The sequence below is a fragment of the Phoca vitulina genome, unplaced genomic scaffold (assembly GCF_004348235.1).
Source record: "Phoca vitulina isolate PV1807 unplaced genomic scaffold, GSC_HSeal_1.0 scaffold2, whole genome shotgun sequence".
In the NCBI taxonomy this organism is placed as follows: domain Eukaryota; kingdom Metazoa; phylum Chordata; class Mammalia; order Carnivora; family Phocidae; genus Phoca; species Phoca vitulina.
In genome coordinates, this window is record NW_022589705.1 from 46,530,668 (window position 1) to 46,558,056 (window position 27,389).

At 46.3% G+C, this 27,389-nt stretch overlaps 1 protein-coding gene across 3 annotated transcripts in view; it reads left to right on the top strand.

Annotated features, from left to right (window-relative positions):
- GNG12 (G protein subunit gamma 12) overlaps positions 1–27,389 on the top strand; it is a 127,557-nt gene that overhangs the window by 81,425 nt on the left and 18,743 nt on the right. The window lies entirely within an intron of this gene.

A 27,389-nucleotide genomic window follows, 5' to 3' on the forward strand; every position in this document is an offset into this window, starting at 1 on the left:
AATGGCATGTGGTATTACCTTATTAGGAAAGGTTCAGACGTTTTTCTTTCTTTCCTGTCTTGTCTTTTCTTCCCTTCCCTTCCTTTCTTCCTTTCTTTCTTTTTTTTTTTTTTCGAAGATGGGCCCTTGGCAGGCTAGGCTGTGGTGAACCTCCCATCCGCACAGTTCCACACTGAAGACGCCCTGGTGAATCAGCCTTTCTGGGATGTGGAACCTGACTTTGTGTGTTTTGTGTCGTTTCTGGGAGAGTCTACAAATGGGACAGGCCTTAATGGGTGACTCACAGCAGGCAGAGAGCCCTTGCGCCTTCACGAGAAGCTATTGCTTTTCCGTTTTTCTCAAGACTGAGCAAAAGTGAGAAGAGACGTGGGGGGCGGGGCGCAGCAAGTTGGCTGTACATTCCTGAGTCTGGGGCAGGGCTGCATCCTCCTGGGAATGCTGATAGCCTGTGGGGAGACCATGTGGGTTGAGGCTGGGCTGCCAGGTAAGGCCTCCAGAGCAACCACTGTGTTCTGATTGGAAAGGCCTGAAAATAGGCCCTTTGCTCTGTGCTGCACATCGCTTCTGAGAAGTGCTTCCCAGGGGCTGCCATCAGCCAGGAATTGCATCCAAGCCTTCCTCACGGTACCATTCTGTAGTTTTTAGAAGCACCGAGTCCTTTTTACTCCTTGGGCACTTGGGGGAAGAGGGGAGGTGACATTCCTATCCATAGAGTTTATATTATAATAATAGCAGTAGTGATGATAACAAAGCACACATTTGCCGAGTGTTTACTCTGCTCCAGGGACTGGAAGTGCTACAAGTGCTTCATCTCATTTAATTCCCCTTAGAGCCCTGGAGGAGTTTGTACATTATTCCCTCCATTTGGCAGATGAGACAGCTGAGGTTTAGGGAAGTTAAGTGACCTGTCCAAAACCTCACTGCTAGTCAAGGACAAAGCCAGGATGCAGACCCAGGTCTGGCTGCCTCCACATTTTAATTACTAGCTCTTCCTCCTCTCGGACGCATTTTTATTTACAATTTCTTACAGATCTTACTTCTCCTTCATTCTCCTGTGTTAACTTGGGAAGGAGGAAAGCTTCCCACTCCCCCCCACACACACACACACCCGAGGGGGGGCGGTGAGAAGATGGAGAGGCGTTGGAAAAATAAGTCAGAGATGAGTTTATTTTGAAAAAGGAGGGTTAGTGAGGGAAGTGTTGAGTTGGCCGGCAGAGAGGGAGCGGCTCTTTGGGACTTCGTGTGCGTGCGTTATGGAAGGATGCATGGAAACGAGTGGGAGAAACAGAAAGTAAACTAGGACAGGGCAGGACCCAATAGAAGGAAACGAGATAGTCAGCAAAGAAAGAGGCTGTCCTGCCTTCAAAAGCAGTGTGTTAATGATTAGCACTCTGCAAACGTTTCAGATCTCACGTGCTCTCAGCGGTATGCAGAACTCTCTTGTTTGGAGGAGAGTTTTGCTTTCCAGAAGACAAAACCGTGACATTTAATTCTGAGTTTCTACAAGGACTGGATGAAATCACCACTAGAAAAACAAGAATGGCAGCGCATGTTAATTATTTCAGGAACTCTAAGAGGGTGCAAGCAAAACACCCGCCACCCCAAGGAGAGATGCTGCGGGCCTTCCTCTACCCTCTCTTCTTGCTGCCCCCCCATACCCCATTCTGCTTCCTGCTCCCTTCTTGCTGCCTCCATTGAAGATCTCACATCCCTTGTATTTCTCCAAAGAAGAAAAAAAAAATGCATAAAGGAGATTTTTGCAAAGTAAACAGCATCTTCCCAGAAGCCTAAGGTACCCTTGGCTCGGCGGCTCTGACTTTCCTATCAGAGGATTGATCTTTGATTGGGAGACTGCCTCCTGACACTAGTTTCTCTGCCTCAAGCATCTGAAAAAGCCAGGGATTTCTTTATTGATCTTTAACCAAATTCCTAAATACCCAGAACTTCCCCTCTTCAAAAGAACCATTTGCAAGCAGAAGAATCCTTTAAAAAGTGAATTGTAGTCCACTTTACAGGTTCTCTCCCCCCCCCCCCCCCCCCCCCCCCCCGCCTTTTTTTCCCTAAAAGGAAGGCTCTTCATTCCTGCCTGCCCTCCCCTCTCCTCCCCTCCTCAGACTAACAGTCTCTGGTTTTAATATAGCAAGTTCTGTAACTATTTGTCTTTTGCAGATTAGGATAGTGAAACACTGCAGCCAATCTCTGCGGGTTCCCATTCGGCCCCAGTGAATACAACTATGCCCCACCATCCTTCTTCTCCTGGCCAGTGGCCTCAAGTCCCCTGGTATCTCTGCCTTGGCACAGGGAGCCGACATTGTTTGCATAGCGTACATTCCTGGACAATTGAACTAGCCAGTTTAACCTTCAGAGCATCCCCGGTCGGTTTGTGGGTGTTTGTTCCGGAGAGAGGGGGAGACGAGATGGTGGCTTTCATGGGTCACACATGATGCTACCCACACACACAAAATTCCAAATCTTTGTAGTCCAGAGATTAGCTGAAAACTGTGTTGCCAAAATTCACAAGCGAAATCAACTGTTGAAGGTATTTCAGTCTTTCCAGAAGCAGATAGCATTCATACTTGCTTCTTACAGCACTCCCCACTCACCTCACTCCTGTCCAATGAAAGCCTTATTTTAAGACTAGCCCCGTTTCATTTATGATGAATTTAATCTTCATTAATTAAGATGCAGTAACAGCACATCTTTCTTGAAATACGTTATGATTGGCATTTAATGAGGGAGATTTTAAAAGTCTTTTTTTTTAAGATTTTATTTATTTATCAGAGAGAGACACAGCGAGAGAGGGAACACAAGCAGGGGGAGTGGGAGAGGGAGAAGCAGGCTTCCCGCTGAGCAGGGAGCCCGATGTGGGGCTCAATCCCAGGACCTGATCATGACCTGAGCTGAAGGCAGACGCTCAATGACTGAGCCACCCAGGCGCCCTGAGATTTTAAAAGTCTTATCCCAAAGACCAAGTCTTGGACCATCCAACACTCAGAAAATTCTTCGTGCTTTTAAAGCTACCTGTTAGAAATTATTTCCAGTTTTGTGTTCATGAAGGTTGGTTCCAGAAATGACATCAGGGGGGCCGCCTGGGTGGCTCAGTCCTTAAGCGTCTGCCTTCAGCTCAGGTCATGATCCCGGGGTCCTGGGATCGAGCCACATCGGGCTCCCTGCTCAGCGGGAGGCCTGCTTCTCCCTCTCCCACTCCCCCTGCTTGTGTTACTTATCTCGCTGTCTCTCTCTCTTTGTCAAATAAATAAAAATTAAAAAATCTTAAAAAAAAAAGAGAAAGAAATGACATCAGGAAAGATATAAGTTGAAACTCACCAGTCTTTCTTCCATTTATTTTGAGTGAATTATTGAATTATAGCTCCCTCCAGCACCTGCGCCCCCCAAGAAAACTTAAAATATTCCTTGCTTTAGGGATGTCTACTGGCCTTTTGCTGTCAAACTGGAGCTTAAGCCTTCCGCATCATTATCACCAGCCTTCCTTTGATCTCCTTTCACCTCTCCTCAGATTCGAAAAGAAAAATGTTTTAGAACCTTGAGATCAAAATAAAATTTTAATCTCTCTGAATTACGTATGAGTACTCACTAGGTTAAGCATGATTCTTTTTGCACATAATTTAAAAATCAAAACACCAACTGGTGGATTTAAGCCAAACCCCTATTTTTAGAACAGTAAAAAAAAAAAAAATCTCAGATTTTATTTTAGGCCACACAGACGGACAGTCACGGAGGAGGCTCCTGGGCATTTCTCCATCCCTCAGTGAAGAGCTGGTGTGACCACCTCCTGCCCTGGGTAGCTGCCTCCCTCCGGATGCCTTCCCCAGCGCAAGCCACTTCCAAACCTCTGGCGAATTGGTTACTAGGAAGAAAGGATGTTGCAGGCTTAATTTTAAAAAAAAGAAGAAAGAACAACAAAAAGTGTTTTGTAAGTTTCCTTCTAGTTATCGTGCATTTGAGTGCTCATTGAGCTTGGGGAATGGAAACTTTTTTTTTTTTTTTTTAATTAAGAATGGAGGAGAAAAGTTTCCTTATGTATTCTTACAGGAGTCGACTTAATTATGCCTTTGTCAGCAGGTAGTTTATAGGGGAGTCAATTTTTAAAGAAGGAGAAGGCTCTGGCCTTTAATTATCCCAGTTGGTATTCAGCTTTAGAAAGTCAGTGTACCTGCTGAGTATGTTAATTTAACCACTTTATAGCATCTTAACTCTGCCATTCCTCGAGCAAACCAATTCCCCAAAGAAAAGAATTCAGAGGAGTCAGGTGATACAGCAGAGCTTTATACCTGCATATCTTCCCTTCTGTTTCTCTGCACTTTGGGCTTTAATTAAAATCTTTAGGTCAGTTTGGCTTGTTTTTTGTTTTTTGATTGTTTGTTTGTTGGCTTTTCATGCTACTTCAAAGTCATTTATTCATTGATTCATGTGTTACTACATTCCACAAGTTCAATCAATAAATATTTAAGTGCTTACTTTTTACCAAGTACAGGGATATAGACAGAGATATCCTGCCTTCAGAGACCTTAGATCCTAAGGGGACAGAGAGACAAGTAATAAGGGGGGGTTATTCCAGACCATGGTAAGTGATCGAATCATTTCCACAAATATTTATTTATTAAGTGTCCACCTATTACCCAAAAATAGGAGATGCTCTTGTAGAACAGTCCTTGCAGAGGGGCTCTCAAATTTGCTTTCTTATTTTTCCCTAACCCCATGAGATAAGAGGGACAGGTACCGTTTTCTTCATCTTTGAGGAGAGAAAATTAAAATTCAAAGAAATGAAGCCATTTGTCCAAAGTTACAAAATTCCTATGTGGGAGAACTAGAACCCAGGGCACGTGGGCCAGTTTCTGCCCTCTTTCTTTCCCTGTGCCACGTGTCCTGGTCACGATGGGCCCAGTAGTTTTAACACAGGAGGAAATGGGGCCCAGAAGAATACAGTGCCTTCTCCAAATTGCACAGCTAATTCCTGTCAGATCTGGGACTGAAGCCTAAAATCTATTCCAAATGGATTCTTTCAGTTCAGCAATTCAGATCTAAAGCCTGCTGGGTCCCACAGCCAGCGTCCATGATGGGCTGGCTACTTGGCCCCTGGGAAAGCAGATTTAGATATATCTTCCACTGATGATATATCCATTACCTCCTGCTTGGCTTATCAGCTGTGTGTAGATGCCCACATAAGAGAGACTTGTATTTTATTTATTTCACAACGTTTATGTAATATTTACTATGTGCCAAGCAGTGTTCTAAACACTTTACAAATATTAACTCATTCACTCCTCAGTGCAAACTGAGAGACAGGTACAGTTGTTACTCACATCTTGCAGATGAAGAAAGAGGCACAGAGATAAGAAGTGACTTGCCCTCAGTCACACACCTCACATGTGGCAAAGCTGGTCAAGGCCAGACAGCCTGGCTCCAGTCTGTGAACTTAGCCACTACTCCAGGCTGCTAAATGGGATCACATATTCCCTTAGGCAATATGCTAGGAGGGACGGAAGATTTGGAACTAGAGAAGCTTAGGTTCAAATCCCAGATCTACCCCTTAGTAGGAGTGGGTTTGGCACAGATGATTGAACCTCTCTAGGCATCATTCTTCCCATCTGTAAAATGGGACTAATGCGTAGTTCATTGGGTTGTAGTGACGATGAAAGGAGATTGTATTTACATAGCCCCTCACAAAAACACCCGAGTCCTTGCAGCCCCTCAGTGGGTGGTGGTTACACATTCATGCCTCTGGACCCGAGCCTTGTCTCCAGTCTCCATCCGTTTCTGTAAAGCTGCACTATGATATGCAGGCTCTCCGCAGATTACAAATTGGCATCCCTGTCCATGAACGTGCTTTACATATCTGAACATCAATTAGTTGAAGAGGTGTCTGAGTAGGACATGAGGCCTAGGGAAGAAAAAACACCCCTGGTAGCTGTTGCCTTTCCTTGGACACCCTGAGAATTTTGGCTTGGGTTCTAGACTCACATGCAGCAGTGGGCAGTTCAAAAACCCTGCTGCTTAACCTGGAACCATCTTGCTCAGAATGCAGCTGAGGGACCTGCATTTAAGAGCAAAGGTTTGGAGCTCATCTACCTAGGGTCAGATCCCAGCACTGTGACACTTGCTAGCTCCAATCGACTTAATTTCTTTGTGCCTTAGTTTCTCCCTACGTCAAGTGAGGATGATAGTAGGTGACCCCATAGGATTAGTGTGAAGGTTAAATAAGTTAGTCGTTGTGTAGCATTTAGCACAGTGCCTGGTACATAGTAAGAACCCAGTCAATATCTCTGAGCTTATCCTTAGTAGTGGTCTCATCACTCAAGCAATGTCCTTTGGGGACTTCCTCCCTTCTCTCTCACAAACACACCTAAAGTGGCTTATTACATTATTATAGTACTAGCCATTTTCAGTACTCTCCTTATAGGGAAATACCATTTTCTCCATCTCGATACATTTCCAGAAAATTATGTAGCATCCAGCTGATGTTCCCAAGTCTCCCAGGGAGCAATACTTTGGAAGAAAGCTAGATGACTGGCCTGCCTCATACCTTAGCTCCTGCTGCCAGAAGCTTTGCAGCCACCTTTACTAATTGCTCATTGAGTTTTCTGAAGTTTTAAAAATGTATGTTTTAAATTTAAATGGGTTTTTGGGGTTTTTCCATTTGTTTGGGGGGGATTTGGTTTTTTTGTGGGGTTTTTTGTTTGTTTTTGGTTTTGTTTTTTGTCTTTTTGGGTTTTGTTTTGGTGACAGGGTCAAGAAGCAAATTCAAACATAGGTAGATAGGAGTAAACCTAAACTGTCTTCTTTCCCTGGGGCCTCACCTCACAAAGGGTGCTTCTGTCCAGGGGCATTCTGGCCTGTCCTCCCTTCCTAATCCAGCCAGCCGTGTGGAGGGCTCACGCTCCTGCTGCTGCCTCAGGCTGTACGGCCGCAAAGACAAAATCTCTCAACTGCGGGACAGAAATATTCGTGCCATGGGATTAGGTGCAGTTTTCATTAATTGCTAGCAAAAATGTGTTGCATTTTGCTTTATGTAATCGTGTTTTGATAATGTTGGCCTACCCGGCTGGCCGTGGCAAGAACCACCTTGCTTCTGCTTCAGGTACTAGGTACAATACATACTAAATGTTAATGCTGAGAACCCAAGATTCAGATTCCTGAAATACTGGACAGCATTTTGTGTTTGCCCAGCTCCCCCACCTCCTTCCCGCCTTCAGACCCTGGAAAGTGGCTTCAGTCGTAGCACCAACCAGAGACGCTGTCCTTAGTGAATCCAGCAGTATTCTGAATTTTGCCCTTCACGAACAGAGAGACCTTTGTTCTTCTGATTAGTAAGTAGACAGCTTGTGTCTTTACTCTTCTTTTTTTTTTTGTAATGAGTAAAACACAAGTATTTTGCATACCACTGTCAGAGTATTTATCATACCTGTATGGCATCTAATATCATATGTTTACTGCTTTTCTTTAAATCTATTTCAGGTTAACTCAGGTTTTAAGTTAGCCTCTTTTTCAAAAAATTTGTTTTATTTAAATTCAGTTTAGTTAACATATACCATATGATTTGTTTCAAGGGTAGAATTTAGTGATTCATCAGTCGCGTATACACCCAATGCTCATTACAACAAGTGCCCTCTTTAATGTCCATCACCCAGTTACCCCATCCCCCCACCCACCTCCCCTCCAGCAACCCTCAGTTTGTTCCCTATAGTTAAGAGTCTCTTAAGGTTTGCCTCCCTCTGTGTTTTCATCTAATTTTATTTTTCCTTCCCTTCCCCTATGTTCATCTGTTTTGTTTCTTAAATTCCACATATGAGTGAAATCATACAGTATTTGTCTTCTGACTGACTTATTTTGCTTAGCATAGTACCCTCTAGTTCCATCCACATCATTGCAAATGGCAAGATTTCATTCTTTGAGATTGCTGAGTAATGTTCCATTGTATATATGGACCACATCTTCTTTATCCATTCATCTGTTGAAGGGCATCTCGGCTCTTTCCACCGTTTGGCTATTGCAGACATTGCTGCTATGAACATTAGGGTGCATGCGCCCCTTCAAATCACTATGTTTGTATCTTTGGATAAATACCTAGTAGTGCAATTGCTGGGTTGTAGGGTAGCTCTATTTTTAACTTTTTGAGGAGCTTCCATACTGTTTTCCAGAATGGCTGTACCAGTTTGCATTCCCACCAACAGTGTAGGAGGGTTCCCCTTTCTCCATATCCTTGTTAACATCTGTTGTTTCCTGAGTTGTTCATTTTAGCCATTCTGACTGGTGTGAGGCGGCATCTCATTGTGGTTTTGATTTGTATTTCCCTGATGCTGAGTGATGTTGAGCATTTTTTCATGTGTCTGTTGGCCATTTAGATGTCATCTTTGGAGAAATGTCTGTTCATGTCTTCTGCTCATTTCTTGACTGGATTTTTAAGTGAGCTTCTTCTTAAGCAATATCATCCAGAAAACCATTGCTCTAGTGTGTAATTATCTTTTTCTAACAAACATTAAAATAAACATTATCTATTATTATTAAAGAATGTATGTCTGTGACCACCAAAAATTATTGAATGTTCCAAAGAATGGAAAATTGCAGTCTTTGACATCGAGACCAATCACGGGGTAATTTGCTAGCATTCTTTCACTGAAGGGTAGTGACTTTATTTGTAACCAAAAATATTTCTTTTTTTAGGTAGCATCTGTCACGTTGTACACCTTGTTCTGCACTGTTTTTCTTCTTTTACTTCAGCTTCTTTGGACTCTGTCATTTAAGGCTCTAAAACGTATTCCTCTTTGGAGATAATCATCATCCTTATCTTCTGGAGTGATGTGAGGATGAAAGCTCTTAACACAGTACCTGGCACAGAGTTAGAGCTGTTAGCAGTAAGGACCTCTTTGGTCTGTGTGGGTGTTTTCTTCTCAGCTGAACTTATCAAGTCCTCAGGATCACAGAATTCCTAGATTCCTTGTGAATATATAGTAGAGTGGCTCACCTCCAGAAGAAACCCAGCACATACTTAATAAATGAATAAAGACTGGGCACTTGGGGCATAGTTAGGGGTAATAAACAGAGACTGGGATCATGAGGATAAAATGTTTCTTGACATGCGCGTTGTTGTGAAGGAGTCTTTTCGTGACTGCCTGTATTCAAGTGATTTCTGAAGGGGTGTTGGAGAATCTATGTTTGGCCAGTTATCCCTCATTCCTGCCACCTCTACGAGGAGAAGGAGAAAGAACTGAAATTATCTTAGGACTTGGAAGTTTTTGATTCCTAAGCTTGTCATTGTCCCACCACCTGCTTGACATATTGGAACAACTTTCCAGAAGATCTTTTACCCCATGGTCAAAAACTCAGATGCTGAAGGACTCAGGCCAGGACCGTGGACCGTGTAGCAGGGAGCGAGACCCGTCTACCCCCGGAGCATCTGTCTGCTCCTGAGCCCCAGCTCAGCAACCATATGGGAATGTGTTCTCTGTAAACAAGCCCGATATCTGGATTTTTATATGAAAACTCTCAATTTCTAAATGTTGGCACAGTGTGTGTGTGTGTGTGTGTGTGTGTGTGTGTTTAATTATCTGCGGGCCAAATAAAACAGGTCTGCAGGCCAACTCTGGCCCTCCTGCTGCCAGTTGGTGAGTTTTGACTTAGAGTTTGCTGCCCTGATTTTAGAGTTTGTCCTTAGATAATACAGTACTTTTTCAATAACCTCTTCTACTGTCAAGCAGCTAGTTTAATTGTTATAAACTCTAAGAATGCTGGAATCAAAGAGCAATTTGTAACTTTGGTGCTAAGTTCCTGTTGGGGGTGATCCCAGCTCTTCCAAAATCTGAGAACCAGCTGTTGGCCCTCAAGCTTGGGCTCACATATTTCCCCTCTTTGCAAACAAAGGAAACAAAGTACGAAACAGGTGATATCCTGTTTATTTGTCCATATTTGTGGAGTACCTGGTAGGTACTTGTGAATGAAGCCGTAATGTTTCCTTACTCTAGATCAGAGATTGGCAACCTCGTTCTATAAAGGGCCGGATAGTAATTCTTTCAGGCTCTGTGGACCATGCAGTATCTGCCACAGCTATTCACTTCTGCCATATTGGGTGAAAGCAGCCATGAATAATACATCATCAAGTGAGCCTGTCCATGTGCCAATAAAACTGTATTTGCAACAATTGACAACAGACTGGATTTGGCCCACAGGCAGTAATTTGCCTCTGCTCTCGCTGAGTGAAGAAGAAATACAGGAGACTTGATTATATTTATTTGTTATCTTCTTCATTGGTTTTATTGCTCAAACAACAATAGCAAAAGTGCATTCATAGTCCTATCTAGGCAAATCAACTTCGTCTTCCTATGTTCTAATCACTCTTTGTCCATCTGCATATATAATCTTTATACACCTTGTGAGTAGCAGAGGTGCAGATGTTTTCCTTAATGTAATGTCCTAAACATTTTTATATAGCAATACAGTCTTCAAAATTATACCTTCAGTGGTAGTAGGATGCTCCCTCTTGCTGACATACCATCATTTATCCACTTCTATCTTTTGTGAATTTTTATTTTTTTTCTTCATTTTTCACTTTTCAGCAAATAATACTGCAGTAAATATCGCTATGCACATGACTTATACTTTGGATTATTTCCTTAGGATAAATTCCCTGGGTTAGAATTATTGGTTCAAAAGATAGGAACTTTTTTTTTTTACCCATTTTGAAGAGGGTTGAAAAGTGACTTTGGAAGAGTTATTACTACTGCCCAGCTTCACAGTGGCGTTCATGGCCACGTTAGGCTTAGATTAAGCAGGCCATTTGGACCTGGACTATCTGAACTCACTGTGTCTGCTTCATACCCAGCTCTGGTTTGCTCTAGTGTACAAGAGTGGAAACATAACACTTCCCTCCCACTGAAACTCATCTGCTGGATATTCTTAGCAATGGGGGGATCATTAGGAGTAAATCTCTAACTTTCCAAGTAGACAACTCTGAAGTGGGCTCCTTATTTGAAGGCATGGATTTTTTTATTTAAAGATTTTATTTATTTATTTGAGAGAAAGCAAGAGACAGAGCACGAGCGGGGGTGGGGGGGGCAGTGGGAGAGGGAGAAGCACACTCCCCGCTGAGCAGGGAGCTGGTACAGGACGTGGACGCTCTATCCCAGGACCCTGGGACCAAGACCTGAGCGGAAGGCAGACTTACTTAACTGACTGAGCCACCCAGGTGCCTCAAGGCATAGATTTTAAACACCACTTCTGGAAGGCCATCCCTGATGCCTGGGGCCACTTAGAGCCCCTTTGCTCTGTGATTTCCCAGCATTAGAGCACACCCCCATACAACATCCACAACGCTTTTTGTCACCTGTGTAATGCCAACCTTCCCTCATTGCTCTATCCCTGTACCTCATATGGGTCCTGGCACACAGCAGGTGTGTGATAACCCTAGGTGGAATTAAGATCATGCTGGTCCCTGTGTAACAACTCTGTTGTACATTGGTGGTCAGTGGCTAGGAGGTTGTAGAGATTCACTCTGTTTTCCAGCAGAGCCTAGAATTAAGATGATCTTCCGAGACTTAAATTGACAAAAATCTGAGCACAGTGGGAGGGGATGGACCATCTAGATGTCACCTGAGGGAGAGGATCTCAGAGCAGGAAGAGCTAGGCCCGGAATTCTAATCATGGCCTGACTGAGGATTAACAGAAACTGTGGTCCCTGGAGTTCCCTTCTCGGAGGATGGAGTGTGTTACTGGAAAGCAGGTGATCTGCCTGGAGTCTGAAAGGGAGAAGAATCAGTTGACGGTTACTGAGCATCGTCCAGACAGAGATCTGCTGGATCTGAGGTCTCTGGAGAGGTGGGTCAGTGTGGCCTTCGGGCCTCACCACAGCCCAACGGAGCCATCTCGCTGCTACTCGCCTCTCTTTGCTTCGCCTACGTGCTCCCCGGGCAGCCTCCCTTTGTCTTCCGTGGCATCCTTCCTGAAGCACCTGATCCCAGGGAGGGCTGCCCTGTGCAAGGAGGAGCGAGCCCACTGGTGCCTCTGTCTCTTTGAGCTTGACGAGCACAGATCATTCCTGGAGGGGGCACTGATGGGGTTTCAGAACCTGTTGAGCGGAGGCCTTGACTTGCCCATAGTGTCTCACTGTGGTGCTGCCTTAGCCCACGCACAAAGCTAGGAGTGGCTGGCATTCTACCTTTGGGGCACCTTGCCCATCTCCCTTGGGCCCCTTCCACCCGCCTCTGAACTGTCAGTCGGCCCTGAGGAGAGCTGCACACGTGGGCAGAGACCAGGCTTTGGGGGTTAGGGTTTAGGGTTTGGGTTTGGGTTAGGGCAAAGCCGGAACCTCTTACGAATAAGGGAGGAAGAGGCCAACGTGAGCAGGAACTGGTGGAAGACAGGACTTGTGTGAAAGCCCGAGGGTGGCGAGGACTGGTTGAGCCACGGGGCAGCGAGGGCTTCGGAGCTCCCCGTCACCACCGTCACCACCACATCCATTTAGGACTTGGGATTACTTCTCCAGTGGCTGCTGGAATAATTTCTGTGACTTCCTTCTCACAGAAGTGTCAGCATCCCGCTAACCGCAGGCCCACCCAACAGAGTCACCGAGCCCCCCAGACACTCTGCCATTTCCTCGGCTTTCTTACCTCACGTTTGCAACTTCAACCCAGGTTCAAACCCTGCCTCTTCCAGTCAGTGGCCGTGAGACCACAGGAGCTCACATACACCTTCTGGGTGCGTTTCCTCACCCTCGCAATGGTTGTGAGAGTATACACCTTGTCAGCTTGGTGTATGCGTTAGAGATAAAGTGAAAACAGAAGCTGGCACCTGAGACACACTCAAGAAATGGTATTTATGGTATTCTGTCACTCAGTCACTCGCTCAACACATGCATACGAGGCACCGTTCCAGGAGCTGGGCAAACAGCATTGAAAAAGACCTTGTCGGGTGCGAAGGTGTGTGCCTGTGGTCCCAGCTCCTCAGGACACTGAGCGGGAGGATTCCGTGAGGATTCCGTGAGCCCGGGAGTTCTGGGCTGTGGGACGCTAGGCCAGGTGGGCATTTTAAGTTCAGCATCAATACGGTGACCTCCCGGGAGCGGGAGATGACCAGGTTGCCTGAGGAGGGGTGAACCGACCCAGGCTGGAAAAAGACCTCTCTCTCATGGAGCTCAGAGTCTAGGGGCAGAGGTAGGCAAAAAACACACAGAATATGGAATGTCAGGCAGTGATCCATGTTCAGGAGAAAACTGAAGCAGAGTAAGGAGAAAGAAAGGGACAGGTAGGGTAGGGTGGTGGCTATTTCAAGCAGGACAATCAAGGAATGCCTTCCTGAGAAAAAGGATGTGAGCAGAAACCTGAAAAAAAAAAAAACAAAGGGAATAACCTGTACACATATGTAAGGGAAGGGCATTCCAAGCAGGGGAAACAGCATATGCTAAGGCCGTGAGGTGGGAGCAGGCCTGGCACGTTTATGGAAAAGCAAGTTGACCACAAGAATTAGGGGGAGAGTGGGAGAGGAGCCTGGAGTAGTGGCCAGGAGCCAGATCTAGGGTCTCCTAAACCATGCTAAGACCCTGGAATTATTCCAGGAATTATGGGAAGCCACTGAAGGGTTTTGAGCAGAAAGAATAGTGTGATGGGATTAAATTAAATTTAGAAAGCTTTGCTCCAGCTGCTGCTTATAAAATAAGCTGTAGGGCAGCAAGAGAAAAATGGGAAAGGCCAGCTATGGGAAAGGGAGTGGTGAGTGTGGCCTGGACCCTGCTGGGAGCGTGGATGCAATAACAAGCTGCTGAGTTCAGGATGTGTTCTTGTAGGTGGTGCCCGCAGCACTTTCTCCCCAGATTAACTGCTGGGCACGAAAGGAGACCAGCATGGCTCCAAGTATTTGGGGCCTGAGCATTGGATAAATGATGCCATTTCAGGGATTGGGGAATGCCAAGGTAGGAAGGATTTTGGCAAGCGGAGGGGAAGGAAACCGGAGGTAACCTTCCAGGTGTTAAGTTGGAGATGCATGTCCAGTGGGTATCCAAATGGAGATGTTGAGCTGGCAGGTGGGTGTTAGAAGCCAGACCCCCCAGGGAGAGGTTAAAGCTGGAGATACAAAGAAGGGGAGGGCTCGGGATTGTGGGAAAGCCTTGCTGTAGACCAAAGCTCTAGGAGCCAGTGACCGTCTCTGTTTTACTCACCTCTATATACCCAGCGCGGGCATTCGGTATGTGTCTGATGAGTAAATGCAATGAATGTGGTTTAGTGCCAAACAAAATCGTTGACTGAAAATTTGCTTTATTATTCCCAACAAAAAAATAGAAACCTGGTGTGTAGTTTCTTAAGAAACAATTAGCAAGTGAGGCGCGCCTGGGTGGCTCAGTCATTGAGCGTCTGCCTTCGGCTCAGGTCATGATCCCAGGGTCCTGGGATCGAGCCCCACATTGGGCTCCCTGCTCCGCGGGAAGCCTGCTTCTCCCTCTCCCATTCCCCCTGCTTGTATTCCCTCTCTCACTCTGTCTCTCTCTGTCAAATAGATAAATAAAATCTTTAAAAAAAAAAAAAAGAAACAATTAGCATGTGATAACATCAAAGTTGGACACTGAAAGGAACGTTTGAGGCCATTTAATGCAAAAGTTCAAAATCTGTGGACAGAGGGTGGTAAGGAGAGTAGACAGTTTATTGCCAGGGGTCAGAGTGTTTACAGGGGCCTTGCATTGACAATCAGCTGAATCAATAATGTCTTGAACATCCGTGCGCTGTTATCGTCCAAGTATAGGAAGATGTTGCAATTAATAAAAGAAAACAACACTTCTGTTAATTTTTTGTCATGATGTGTTCTCATAACTAACAGGCTCCAAAAGAACAACTGTTTTTGGAGGGGAGAGAGTCCAGTGAGCATTTGTCCATTAAAAGGAGTCTTTTTACTGAACTGGGTGGGAAATGGGGATCTAATCCAGGCCCTTTGTTTTACTGATGCAGAAAGGGAAGAGGGATGGGATTAAGTGAGTTGAATAAATTAAGCAGCTAATTAATGAATGGGCCTCCATGGACCCTAAGCTGGGTGGAAGCTCCACCACCCCTATGCCTATTCTGTCTCTCAGCACCAACTTTTTTCAGAACAATAACCGAGGTATTGCCTTAGAACATCATTCATATCAAGCCATGGAATTATTTTGGTGATTTATTCTGCTAATGATTTAATATGAGAATTGTAATTAGAGTTCACTTTCACTAATTTCAAAATCCACTCACAGTTGCCTAAACACAATCTATTTGGCCGTGTGAAAGAATAAACAGTCCCAGAAGGGTCAAGGAAAGTGAAAAAAAAAATTTTAAAGGATTTTATTTTTAGAGAGCGCGCCCAAGAGAGCACAAGTAGGCAGAAGGAGAGGGAGAAGCCGACTCCCCGCTGAGCTAGGAGCCCGATGCGGGGCTCCATTCCAGGACCCTGGGATCGTGACCCAAGCTGAAGGCAGACGCTTAACCGATGGAGCCACCCAGGAGCCCCGGAAAGTGAAATTTTTAATGTGCCATAGATCATGTACCAAGCGAATAATTCTCATGTCGAAAATTAAGACTCGATTTTAGTTGCAAACATCACTTTAAGGAAGCTTAGCCCATGTAGAATTTCAGGATGGAACACATCTGAATATCCACAGTTCTCAGTTTAAATCCCGGCCCCACAACACCATCACCTGTATGGACTGCGGCCATGCTCACTCCTCCAAGCCTCAGTTTACATATCTGCAAAATGGGGAGGGAGACACTTCCTTTCCAGTGTTGCTGGGGGCATTAGTTAGCACATACATTTGGCACAGAGGCCCTGGGGAAAGAGACCAGCTCCCCCTTGTCTTACACATAGGGAAACTGAGGCCTCTGAGGGACCCAAAAAAACTAATCTGAGTGTAACCCAGAGTCCAGCCCCCTAGGTTGGAGTTACCCTCCAACTCAGACCCTATCTCCTGATGTTCTTGGCTCCCGTCTTCCCCAGGCTGTGCTTGCCAGGACGTGGCCTGTCCATACTCACGGCAGTTTCCCCCGCAGAGGAAGAGGTGCCCTGTGAGGGGCCCCCACTCCTGGGGTTGGCATCTCAAGTCTGAGCCTGTGGGCTCTTTGCACAAGTCCCCCCAAGAGGCTGCCGAGGTGGCTCCTTACTCACAATCCCTGCCACGCGGTGCAGCTGGTCCAGCACAGGTTCATTTACATAGTTGCACAACAGGAAGCAAGTCCAGTGTGCAGAGCTGGCCCACCGGGAGCAAATTACTTCAGGTGCCCCGGGTCGTGGACCCTTGGGCTCTGTCCTTGGATTCCCCTCTTGCTTCAGGGAGCAGCAGTGTCTCCCAAGGCAGCTTGGTGGGGCTTGGGGAGGGGGCACGTTTTGGTGTGTTGTTTGTCAACTGTCACATGTTTGGCAGGCATGACCGGAAGGGGTGGGGGCTGCTGTGTCAGGCAGGGAGGGGGTGCCTTTTGTGGAGGCAGAGTTCCTGCACAGAGTTCTCCCACAGTGGCTACAAGCGAAATGGCAGATGCATGAGTCACTCCGTAAGACGGGAACAGGAAGACATCCTGTGGGTGCCAAGCCGTTTTCAGTTCAGTTACAAGACTCGATCCCCCCGCCCCCGAAAGTGTGCATGTCCCTGCTTTCCCTGATGCAGTGGGTCCAGCACCTGGCTCTGTTGCTGGTGAAGGATGTCTCAGCTTGCTTTCGTGCTCAGGGAATTGGCTGGTGTCCTTGGTCTGCGTCTGGTACAGTATCAGAGAACCTCTTTGCCAAGGAAACTTGCTGTCTGAACTTTTTGAAAACATTTCCCTTGTTTCTCCTTCCCTTGAAATGGTAAGGCAATCTATGGCGTTTCAGGATTTTCCTTTGTGCAAACATTTTTCAAGTCTTTCTGTCAGGAGGAACTGTTGTTGGTGAACATCATTCAGAAGGATAATATTTCTGGGGATTCTCTGCTCCTTTTAATAAGATTTTCATAATTCCCTTGTTCTTAAATTAGTATTCTTGATCATCATTTTCATAGCTGCCATTTATTGACTGTTTTGAGCCGAGCACCATTTTAAGAACTTTGCTCATGCACTTAATCCTCCCAGCGGCTCCATGAAGTGTATAAACTGCTATTATTCCCATTTTGCAAATGAGAAAACTGAGGCTCAGGTTAAGCCATTTCCAGAGTCGCAAAGTTAGTTAAATGGCAAGAGCCAGAACTTAAGCTCTGTTCCCACCACTCCCTTTGCCAGCATTTATTCCAAGTGTGGTCAGCAGAACACACTGATCTCATGAGATGTTCCTAGGAAAACATTTCTACGTTCACATAATTGGGAGAAATGCTGCAAACCATATGCCTCTTGCAAATCATAAATGCATTTTAGAAGTTTTGCATGAAAGAAGGCTGCTTATCTTTGTTCCAACGAGGGCTTTCCAAAATACATGGGACTTGGAACCTTATTTCCATATATGCCTATTAAGTCATAAACATATTTTGAGAAACGTCACACGAGCGTCGGAAGGCCTGAGGGGTAAGCATTCAGATCCCATGTCTGCTACTACCTAGGTAAATTATTTAGCTTCCTCTGCCTCACTTTTCCCCTCTGTCTAACAGGGAAATAGTTAGCAGTCTCCCACACCCAGGGTGATTGTGAACACTCAGTCAGTGCCTCTACAGGACCAGAAGAGTGTTGTGCAGGGAGAGAAGTACTCGCTGTTCTAAATGTAGCAGAACGAATCAAAACATATGCTACCTGTGGGGTCTGACCACAACCAAAATGCTGTTTCACCATGTTCAGAAAACACATCACAGAGGCACGCCCTCCCACCTCCCTCTTTCTCTCTGCAGATCCTGGGACTCAAGGGCAGGGACCAACTCTTCCCCGTGGTGCTCTCTCTAGCTGCCCCGGATTCTCTCTGTCCCTCACCATCTGGTTGGCCCAGATAGCAGCTCAGACCGGGGCTTGGGTCCCTCAGCCTTTGAGTCCGGGTTGGCAGGCACTGCTGCTGGGATGGGGGACCGCTATCTGGCTTCTCCACATGCTTGTGGGTGGCCCCGGGCAGAATCTGCAGGGAGAATGTGCTGCTGAGAAAGGAACTCCAGTTCCCCATTTAAACAAGACAGCTGCCCTTGCAAACCGTTGACCCCTGCGTCTCCAGAAGGGGAAACAATTGCAAAGCATTGCACTTTCACTGAATTTGCCACTCCTCCTGTGACCGGCAGCTAACCAGAAGAGCCCCTCCAAGCAGAGTGGTTGTGGGTGAGGAGTCTCGAAATTCTGTAGACTCAGCCTCTGGGCACCGGAGCCTGGGCCACCTCTCAGAACGTCCTGCAGCAGACAGATATCAGTCAGTGGGGTCTAGGGCTTCCCCTCCCCAGCATGTTCTGAGGTTGGTCCTGCCGTGACTCCCAGGGTGATTAGGGAGCAGTCCATGGGGGGAGGAGAGCAATTGCAGAAATGACTAAATTTTAAAAAATGAATCCTATATATTTATGTTGCCCTTTGTGTTCTTTCTGTAAATTTTAGGTGTCTCAGAACGAGAAAATTAGAAAAATGTACCAACCCCTCCGTATGAGCAAGGCTGGTTGCTCATAATATATTTACTGTTGAGTGAAAAAAGGTAATTTGCAGAACTGTATGTAAATATCCCATTTGTTTAAAAAACCATATACGTGTGTAGGATGTATGTGAAGGCCAGAAGAAGGTGTGCAAGGAAAGAAAAAGACTGTGCACAGTGGGTACCTCTTGGGAGTGAAATTAGAAGGAAAGAATTTTAACTTTTCATTCCGTTCTCGTGCATATAGTTTGAATGTTTCAACATATTCGTTTTGTTATTTAAAAGGGGAAGAATATAATAAAAGGCAAATACCCAAGTTAGTTCCACAAATAGGGCGAGACTGAGTAGTGGTGGCTAATTGTGGGTGTCGCCTGACTGGCTGGGAGGCTTTGCAGTAAGAAGGAAGGAAACCCAGACCAGACCAGAAAATGGGCCAATTCCAGTCACAGAGCAGCACACCCTCCGCAGCATGTGGCTTTCCAGCCTGTGCAGTTGCAGACGGTGCTGCTGAGTTTTGCTTTTCCTTCCCCCCACCTTCCCCGGGGAAGCCACACAAGCTGCTCAGATCCACCAGAGTTCAGCTCCCCCTGCATTGCCCTGGGCCATGATAAGGCCCCTTCATCACCCAGGCCCTGACCAACTGGAGGGACGCACCGCAAGCTCCTGCAGACGTGGGCACCCCTGCCAGGAGGGCCGGCACTGGGTCACCTCTTTGGAGTCCTCACTCCCTGTGGAAACTACTCCCCCAAACCCTGGAGCCCCACCCAGGTGGAAACGATCAGAGAGCCTGGGACGGAATTGGTGGGGGGGGGGCTGTCTGAGAATCAGGAGCCCCAGTGCCTGGGGTTCTCAAGTCCCAGGGGCCGTGGGTAAATCCTCAGATTTCCTTTTGCCTCCGTTTTCTCATACACTGGCTGGACAGAGAATTTAATGACAGGGTGGTTGAGAGATGTGATAACAATTGGAAGAGCTTCAAAAGGTAAAAGGTGGTGATGTGCAAAGAAAAGCCGCCTGGTGGCCTTTATTATGAGCAGCACTGTGATCGGGGACCCTCCGTACTGGGGGTGATTTCTCTTTCTCTTTTGATTTGGAGGCAGAGCCCCTTTCTTTGCAGCATTCAGAGTATTTGCTGTCCCAGAAATCCCCTCTTGATAGATAAACCCAGGGACCTGAGAAGTCGAACAATCCTCTTTCCCGTACCTTCCCAGATGCCACCGAAGTCAGGAAACAGGGCCCAGGGTGAGGCTGGACTCCCAGGTCCCACGGTCTGGGTGCTAAGCTCAAACCAGACTTTGATGATAGAATAGTCCCTTTCATGCTGAGGGCCCCCCAGCAATAGTCCGCATCTATTTAAGAACACAGGGTGGGAATACCACTCCCCCCACACACTTCCCGAAGGGCTTTAAGTAACTTTAAACGTTCTCCTTTGTGATTGTAGAGCTTTCCTCCAGATGTCCAATCATTCAGAATGGTGAACATGTAGGCGTAGACCTGGAATCTGAAGGTTGAATGGAGCACCTGAACTGTCCAGCTCATTTGTGTTATGCCCTGTGTGTGGTTTTCTTTCCAGCGGTGCAAAGCTGTGTCACCTCCTACACAAAGCCTCCCCAGATTTCCCCCAGCCACAAGGAATCACTGTGTATCCTGAACTCCCCATCGCCCGACCTCTCTCTCTCTGTCTCTTCCGATGCTTCTTTCTGCTTGAAGTTATTTGCGGATACATCTGTTTTCCCTGTCCTGGATCGAAAGCTCCTTGAGGTTTTGTTTATTTGTAAACGCTTGGTGCTTACTGAAGGGTCAGAGCAGACCCTGATAAACAGTTGTGGGAGAGAGGGAGGGGGTAGTTTTGGGGTAGAGGATGATCAGAGACTTGGTAGTGGAGGTAATGTGACTTGACCTGCAAGCAGGGGTGGGATCTCGCAGGGGAAGCTGGGAGGGGTCGGGGCTTTCTCAAAATAACAAAGCGAGTCACAGAGTTCAGTTTCAGAGATCATTTGGGTTGCTGCAAGGAGGAGGATTTGTCTTTTCCTCTTTTGGATCGTGTGGCCCCTTTGATCAATGCTATGGACCCTTTCCCCAGAAAACATAAATACCCACAGTATTTCACAGAGGGGGGGAAAAAGAAAAAGAGTTGCAAAAAGACCAGAAAGGTGGGTTAGAGCCAAATTGTAATGGGCTTCTGAGGCACAGTGGAAGTTGCGTTTGGTTCAAGTTAATTGGGGGCAGTCAGTGGTTTTGTGCAGCTACTTACCCAGATCACAAGTTCCCCCCCACCCACAGGCTAAACACATACATGTAGCCAGCAGTTGGAAAAGCCCCCTACTGCCCCCTTTGCTACCTTCCCCTTCAAAAGTAGCCTCTAGCCTGATGCCTAACAGCATATAGTTTCCCCCATTTTTGTACTTACTGGACTCCTGTGGTATGTACTCCTTTTTATTCTTTTATGAATCTGGCTTTCACTCAACATTATGTGTGTGAGATTCATCCATACTGCTGCATGTATTTGAAGCTTGTTCACTGTCATTTGCTGTGGAGTTTCCATTGAGTGAGTTATTCTCCTGTTTTGGTCATTTAGGCAGTTTCCATTTGGGGGCTGTTAGGAATGGTGTCACTCTGAATGTCTTAATGCATGTCTTTCGGTGAACACATTTCTGTTGGTATTCACCCAGGACTAGAACAGCCATGTGTTAACTGTTCCGCCCAAGTGAATACGGCCATAGTTTCCATTCCCACCAACCGGTTGATGGTTTTTGAGGAGCATCATGTGACTGGAGCTGAATTTCAGAAGATTTGTCTGGCCCGAGTATTTTTGATGGCTCAGAGCAGTGGTCTCATACTGTGTTTCGAGGAGCCTTGGGAATCTTTAGAGTCTGCCTTTTAGGGGCTGCGACAGGGGAGAGAGAGGGGAAGGCTCCCAGGTATTGCTCCGGGCTGTTCATTCCCAACCACCCTCCGACGGAGCCCGAGAGCTCCTATCTGTTGATTAGCTTTTGCCATTATCTAGGATTACTGGCCAGCCACCAGCCATCTGACAGGTGGACAGCTGTTGGGGGAGAACTCAGGGCAACCTAGAACGGCAAGTGTCATCTCCTAGCACACATCGGGGGACAGCCTGACTGGAAGGTCAGTGGCAGGGCCACCAGGGAGGGAAATGTGGATCAGGAAGTGAACCTGTAAGGACTGGTCCCCTCTTCAGATGTCAAGGAACAAGGGGATGGTCTCAGAACTAAAGTCTTGAGTCTAGATAACTGGAATAAAGGCTATTCTATTCGCAGGGAGATTGAGAAGCCAAATCCAGAGAAGGGCCTCCTGTGTCAAAGAGCGGGGAGTCCAACCTCTGGTGAGTTTGAGGAACAGGCAGGTTGTTGGGATGGGGGTCCCAGGCCACATGGACGTGTCAGAACCTGTGCCGGCCCCTGAGAGCAGATGCAAGGGAGATTGGAGAGAAGAAAAACAGGCACTCAGGCAGAATCTTCAAGGACAGCTGAGCTTGGAGGACTCAGACAGGGGACGATGTCAGCCCAGGAGACAGAGGACAATCAGGGACATGAAGACGCCCCCAGGAGAAGACTGGGCAGAGTCAGGAGGGTGGGACCGTCCAGCAGGGTCAGTGCCAAAAGAAATGGACTTGTTCAAAGAGTTCTTCAGCTTTATCTAGAATCACGAAATTTCACAGAAGTGCCTTCTTAACCATCAGTTGTGTTCAGGGCTGTGTATGTATTGTGCTGTTATCTCTGAAAACTGGTGACAGTGTGCCCTTACACATGGTAACTCAACCAGAAATTTCAGTTTACTCTGATATCCTTTCCCAGAACATTCTGGCTAAAAGCGAGCTTACTGTATTTGTGGGCATGGCTTTATTTTTCAACGCCCATAGACACTATTTTCTCCCCTGTATGCTTGCCAGCTTTCAGACCCACTTGGCTTGCAAATGGCCGGTTCCCCAATGGTAATGTCTTTGGGGGGGCTTCAGGAGCAGCTGTGTACTGACCTTCCCACCACGTGCTTGATTCTCCCAGAGCACTGGATGCAGTGGTTACTGTCACCTAGCCGGTTCACGCTGGTGGCTCCTGCTGTCCCTGCCCTGGTCATTATTCACCCATATAAATACCAAGAGCTTAAAGCAGTGGTCTGAGTAGTTCTGAAGAACTATCAGACCTGTAATACAGAAAACAAACTGTTGGTTGCCAGAGGGGAGGGCATTGGAGGAGGAGCAAAAGGGGTGAAGGGGAGTGGGAGATACAGGCTTCCAGATATGGAACGAAGAACTCATGTGGGAATAAAAGGCACAGCATAGGGAATGTGGTTGATGATACCGTAACAGCGCTGTATGGGGACAGAGGATAGCTACACTTGTGAGCAGAGCATAACATAGAAGTTGAATCCGTATGTTATACACCAGCAACTAATGTAATATTGTGTGTGAACTACATTCAAATTCAAAAATTAAAAAAAATAAATGAATACGCAAAGAAGAAGCACAGAGCACTTCTCTTGTTCCCCTTTTTTAAGGATGTGGAAGCCAAGGCCCAGAAAGAGGAAGTGACTTGTCCAAGGCCACTAGCTTAATTCAGATAGAGCAGTCAGGGAGACCCAGGTGTTGTACCTGAATAGCCCTGCTAACGTTCAAGTCCTGTGGCCCTTTCTCCAGAGTGCAGATCCACATCACCCGGAGCTTTCTCAGAATGCACTTTGGCCAGGACCTACCGCTGATACTCTTAATTTCGGAGGTTTGGGAGTGAGGTTGGGATGTGGGTGCATTGAAAGAGCTGCCCAGAGGAGTCTGAAAGGCAGCCCTATTAGGAATCCGGCTTCTAGTCACTTTGTGGTCTCTGCTCCACATTACCTCTTAAGTACAGGTATAATCTGCTTCTAAGAAAATGTCATTAACTGGGTTATATTTAAGAGAGGAAAAACCAATACTTTCCTCCATTTAAGAAGCATGTGCAATTGTTACAAGTGAAAATACACTGCATATGAAGAGGGGAAGCACCTGACAGGCTACTAAGAAACAGGAATCTCATGAGGCAGAAGGATTCCAGTGTTTTTCCAATTATCTGCAAAAATAGCTTACTTACTGATTGCATAAAGTTGCAGGCTCAATTCAAGAGGTTCTCAATGAAGAGAAATTAAAATACAATTTAGTAATTGAACCCTGTCTCATGTAGATGGTAGAGGAGGAAGCACTTTATAAATTGCCATCTTTTAATAGCATTATTATTATATCAGGCTTACCACATTAGAAGTAGAATATCAGATTCTCCACTGGGGAAAGGCAGAAATGATCGACAAACGTGTGGCAACATCTGCATGTGACATGTAAGGGTGTTTCTCCAGAATTCAGCTCGGGGTGGTTTTCATCTGTAAGGGAAGGCATGGGCCTCCGGTGGTCATGTGATCACGGAGTCTGTCCATTTATAAGTGTTGCCACTGACAGGTAATGGCTGTTGGTAGGACTTGGATGCATTTGTTTACTCAGTCCACTAAAATCAATCTCGTAATTTCTACACGTAATATAAACACGTGCCATTTATTTTGACTCACACTGTGCCTAAAAGTGTTCCGGAGAATCTCACGCACTTTGGAAAATATCCCAGGGACAGACCTTTGATAGTATCAACTTAACCTTCTGAAACTCGTATTTGGCCACAGACAGCTACATGCTGATATCCTGTGATCTCTCTCAGGAGTTTAATCCCTAACTTCATTAAGCGTTAGAAAAGTTTAAGTAACTTTACAGTTAAATACGTGAATAAATAAAAGGTATTAATATTGCCATATGAACTATTAGGATTTGCTTGAAAGTGTACGTTATGCCCGAGGGCACTCATGAGATGAATTCCCCTTGGGAAGCGGCCCCTTTCCCCCCTTTAAGCACCCGACCTGCACAGGCGGCTGTAAGCAGTGGAGGCCTCTGGGGGTACTTCTTTCTTTCCAGGGCAAGCAGCGGCAGAATTTTACTTTGCTGTATCCATCCTTAAGGGGAAAAGAGTACCAAGGCCAGAGGCCAGAGAAGGAGCTGCTTTTGAAGCTTTTAAAACCAAAGTCTGTACCACCCTCCCTTTCCTAAGTACGGGAAGGAGGACAGTATACACACGAGTACTGTATTTTGGAAACCAAGTAGAACTGTGCTCAAGACACAGAAGCGGTTGTGTAAAGTGTTATAACTTCGAGATGTTTCGTAGGATTCCTAATTGATAATTTAATTAGAATCCGAGCTAAACAATGAGTTTCTCTGACTTAGCCTCTTGGTCCAGTAGATAATGCATCTGGGAAAGTATTATCTGAAGGAATCCTTTCGTAATGTGACATGATTCCCCTTTGTCAGAAATTCCGACGTTCATATACATTGGGTTCGGGCCCTTACCACTCACCTAAGATATTGCCAGGGATCCTTGTGTCATCATTTCATTGGTAAAGTATTTCTTGAGTTCCTGCTGTGTGCCCAGCCCCAGGAATATATTGTCCCTTTTGTTTCCTGAATTATGAAGAGGAAAAATGACAAAGCTGTCACTTTCTGCCAAGGCCAGTGACTTCTTTCACTTACCAGACTACCCTCTAGGTCCATTCATCTTGTTGCGTGTGGTAAGATTTCATTCTCTTTTTGTGGCTGAGTAATATTCCATTGTATGTGTATACAACATCTTTATCCATCCATCTTCTCTGTGGGCATCTAGGTTGTTTCCCTATCTCAGCTATTGTAAATAATGCTGCAGAAAACATAGGGATGTGTTAGTGTTTGTGTTTTCTTTGGGTAAATACCCAGTAGTGGAATTACTGGATCGTGTGGTATTTCTATTTTTGGTGTTTTCAGGAACCTGCATACAAAACAACAAGTACTTTGAACTGTGAGGGCCAGCACAGAATGTTCATCTTGCTGGTCACCCTAGGAATTTCGTAGATTTTGCTTTTCCTCCAAGCAGTTATCAAGTCCGGACATGTTTGAAAGGAGGTAGGACATGTTTCCTGCTGTAGTTAATGGGAGAAGGCGAGATGAAAGAAGAAAGGAAAATTAAGTATCCTATGATGTCTTTTAGCATAATGGTTATGGGTATGTGGACCACAGGCTTTTGTGTTTTGAGGGTGAATGCAGGGAGCAGTGCTTCCTGGCAGGTTGAACTTTGGCATCTGGGACCCGGGATCTGAGCGCTGTATAAAATGGGCCCAGAGCCCGGATTATGGCTGCTTTCATCCTATCTGTGCCTCCTCAAAAGGCAGGTACTTCCTCTGCGCTGTGGACATTGGACATACTTGCTATATCATGATCTGGAGGAGGAAATGGTAGACAATAATTAACCTATCTTCCATTCTTTAATGACAGACCTCATCTTACAGTGTTAATTATTATCGTGTTCTAGACCATGAAGTATTTAGGATCAGAGGGTTTTACTTTTAACTTCTAATTCTTGAAATTTTCTGACATCTGCCAAGAAAGAAGGCATCCTGTGTACCTGTCACCCGACTTCAATAGTCAACCCCTGGCTCACGGCCCATCCTGCTTCATCCATCTCCTCTCCCGCTCTCCACTCATCTAGTTTCTATCACCAGAGACGTGTTTGGCCTTGAACTCCTGCACGTGGACTCAGACAGAGCACAGCACGTGCGTGCTCCTGGGTCTGACTTCCTCTGCTCAGCACAATGCCTGAGAGATCGGCCGCGTTGTTTGTGCGCACCTCTGGTTGGCGGCCCTTTGTCCCTCACCTGGCCTGAGCTGCTGGGTGCCTGCTCCCCTGCTTTTCCTCCTGTGTCTTCCCGGCCCCCCTTTCTCATGCCGGAGCTCCTACCTGACTCCGTGCTCTCCGGCCTCCGTTAACCTCACTGGTGTCTTCATACTCTCCTTGGTTGCTCAGTGCTCCTCCTCTGCTTTTGAAAACACCCAGATGACAGCCGTCTTTTGAAACAATCCTCCCACCCCTCAAAGTTCGCATCGAGGTCCTTGTCTTCAGCACACTGCTACTTCTTGAAATAGCCCCCCACACTCACCGCCTAAGTTCCTGAATTAATAGTTCTCTCTGGCGCCCCTTATCACTGGACCTCCATTCCTTTCTTGCCGTGGCAACCCCACCCGGGGGGGGGCCTGGAACCCGTCATCCCCAGTCCCATGGGCTATGGTCCCTCTCTCCTTCCTGTGCCCCCATAAAGTGACTGGTAACTTGCCCCTCCTCCTGGTTTTCTGAATAACACATGCTGGGATTCATTCATTTATTTTTTTCATCATAAAAACATCACATGTGGTTGAGAGCACGGACTTTGGATCCGCATTGCATCCTGAATTGGGAAAAGCAATAGTAACCACCTCAGAGCATTGTTTTGAGGATTAAGTGAGTTAGTATCTGTAAAGCTCTCAGAACAATGGCAAGCATAGGACATGCAATGGAAGTGTTAGCTGGTGAGACCGAAAAAATAAAAACGTACGCGCTGCAGGAGTGCATAAAAACAATACTAAAGGTCCCCACTTCTCTCCACCTAGCAGTGGCTACATTTTAGAGTATATTCTTCTAGTATGTTTTCTGGGTATAATGTATTTTTAGCTAAGCCTGTCTCAATAGCATTAACGTCTGCCCTCCCTCCCCAACATCCCTCTCTCTTCCTAGCTGTCTGGTGTCCCCTGTCCGGGCAGCTTCCCCAGCTCCCCCTCTCTGCTCCTTTGGGAATCTGCCCTTCTTGTCCCTGCCCATGTGAGGAAGACCTCGGATGCGTGCTGCTCTTTTCCTCAGGCACGCCCTGCAAATCTAGTGTTAAACCACCGCCTCTGGGCTGTCAGTCCCCATTCGGCCCCAAGAATCTTTTTTTAAAGATTTTATTTATTTATTTGACAGAGAGAGACACAGTGAGAGAGGGAACACAAGCAGGGGGAGTGGGAGAGGGAGAAGCAG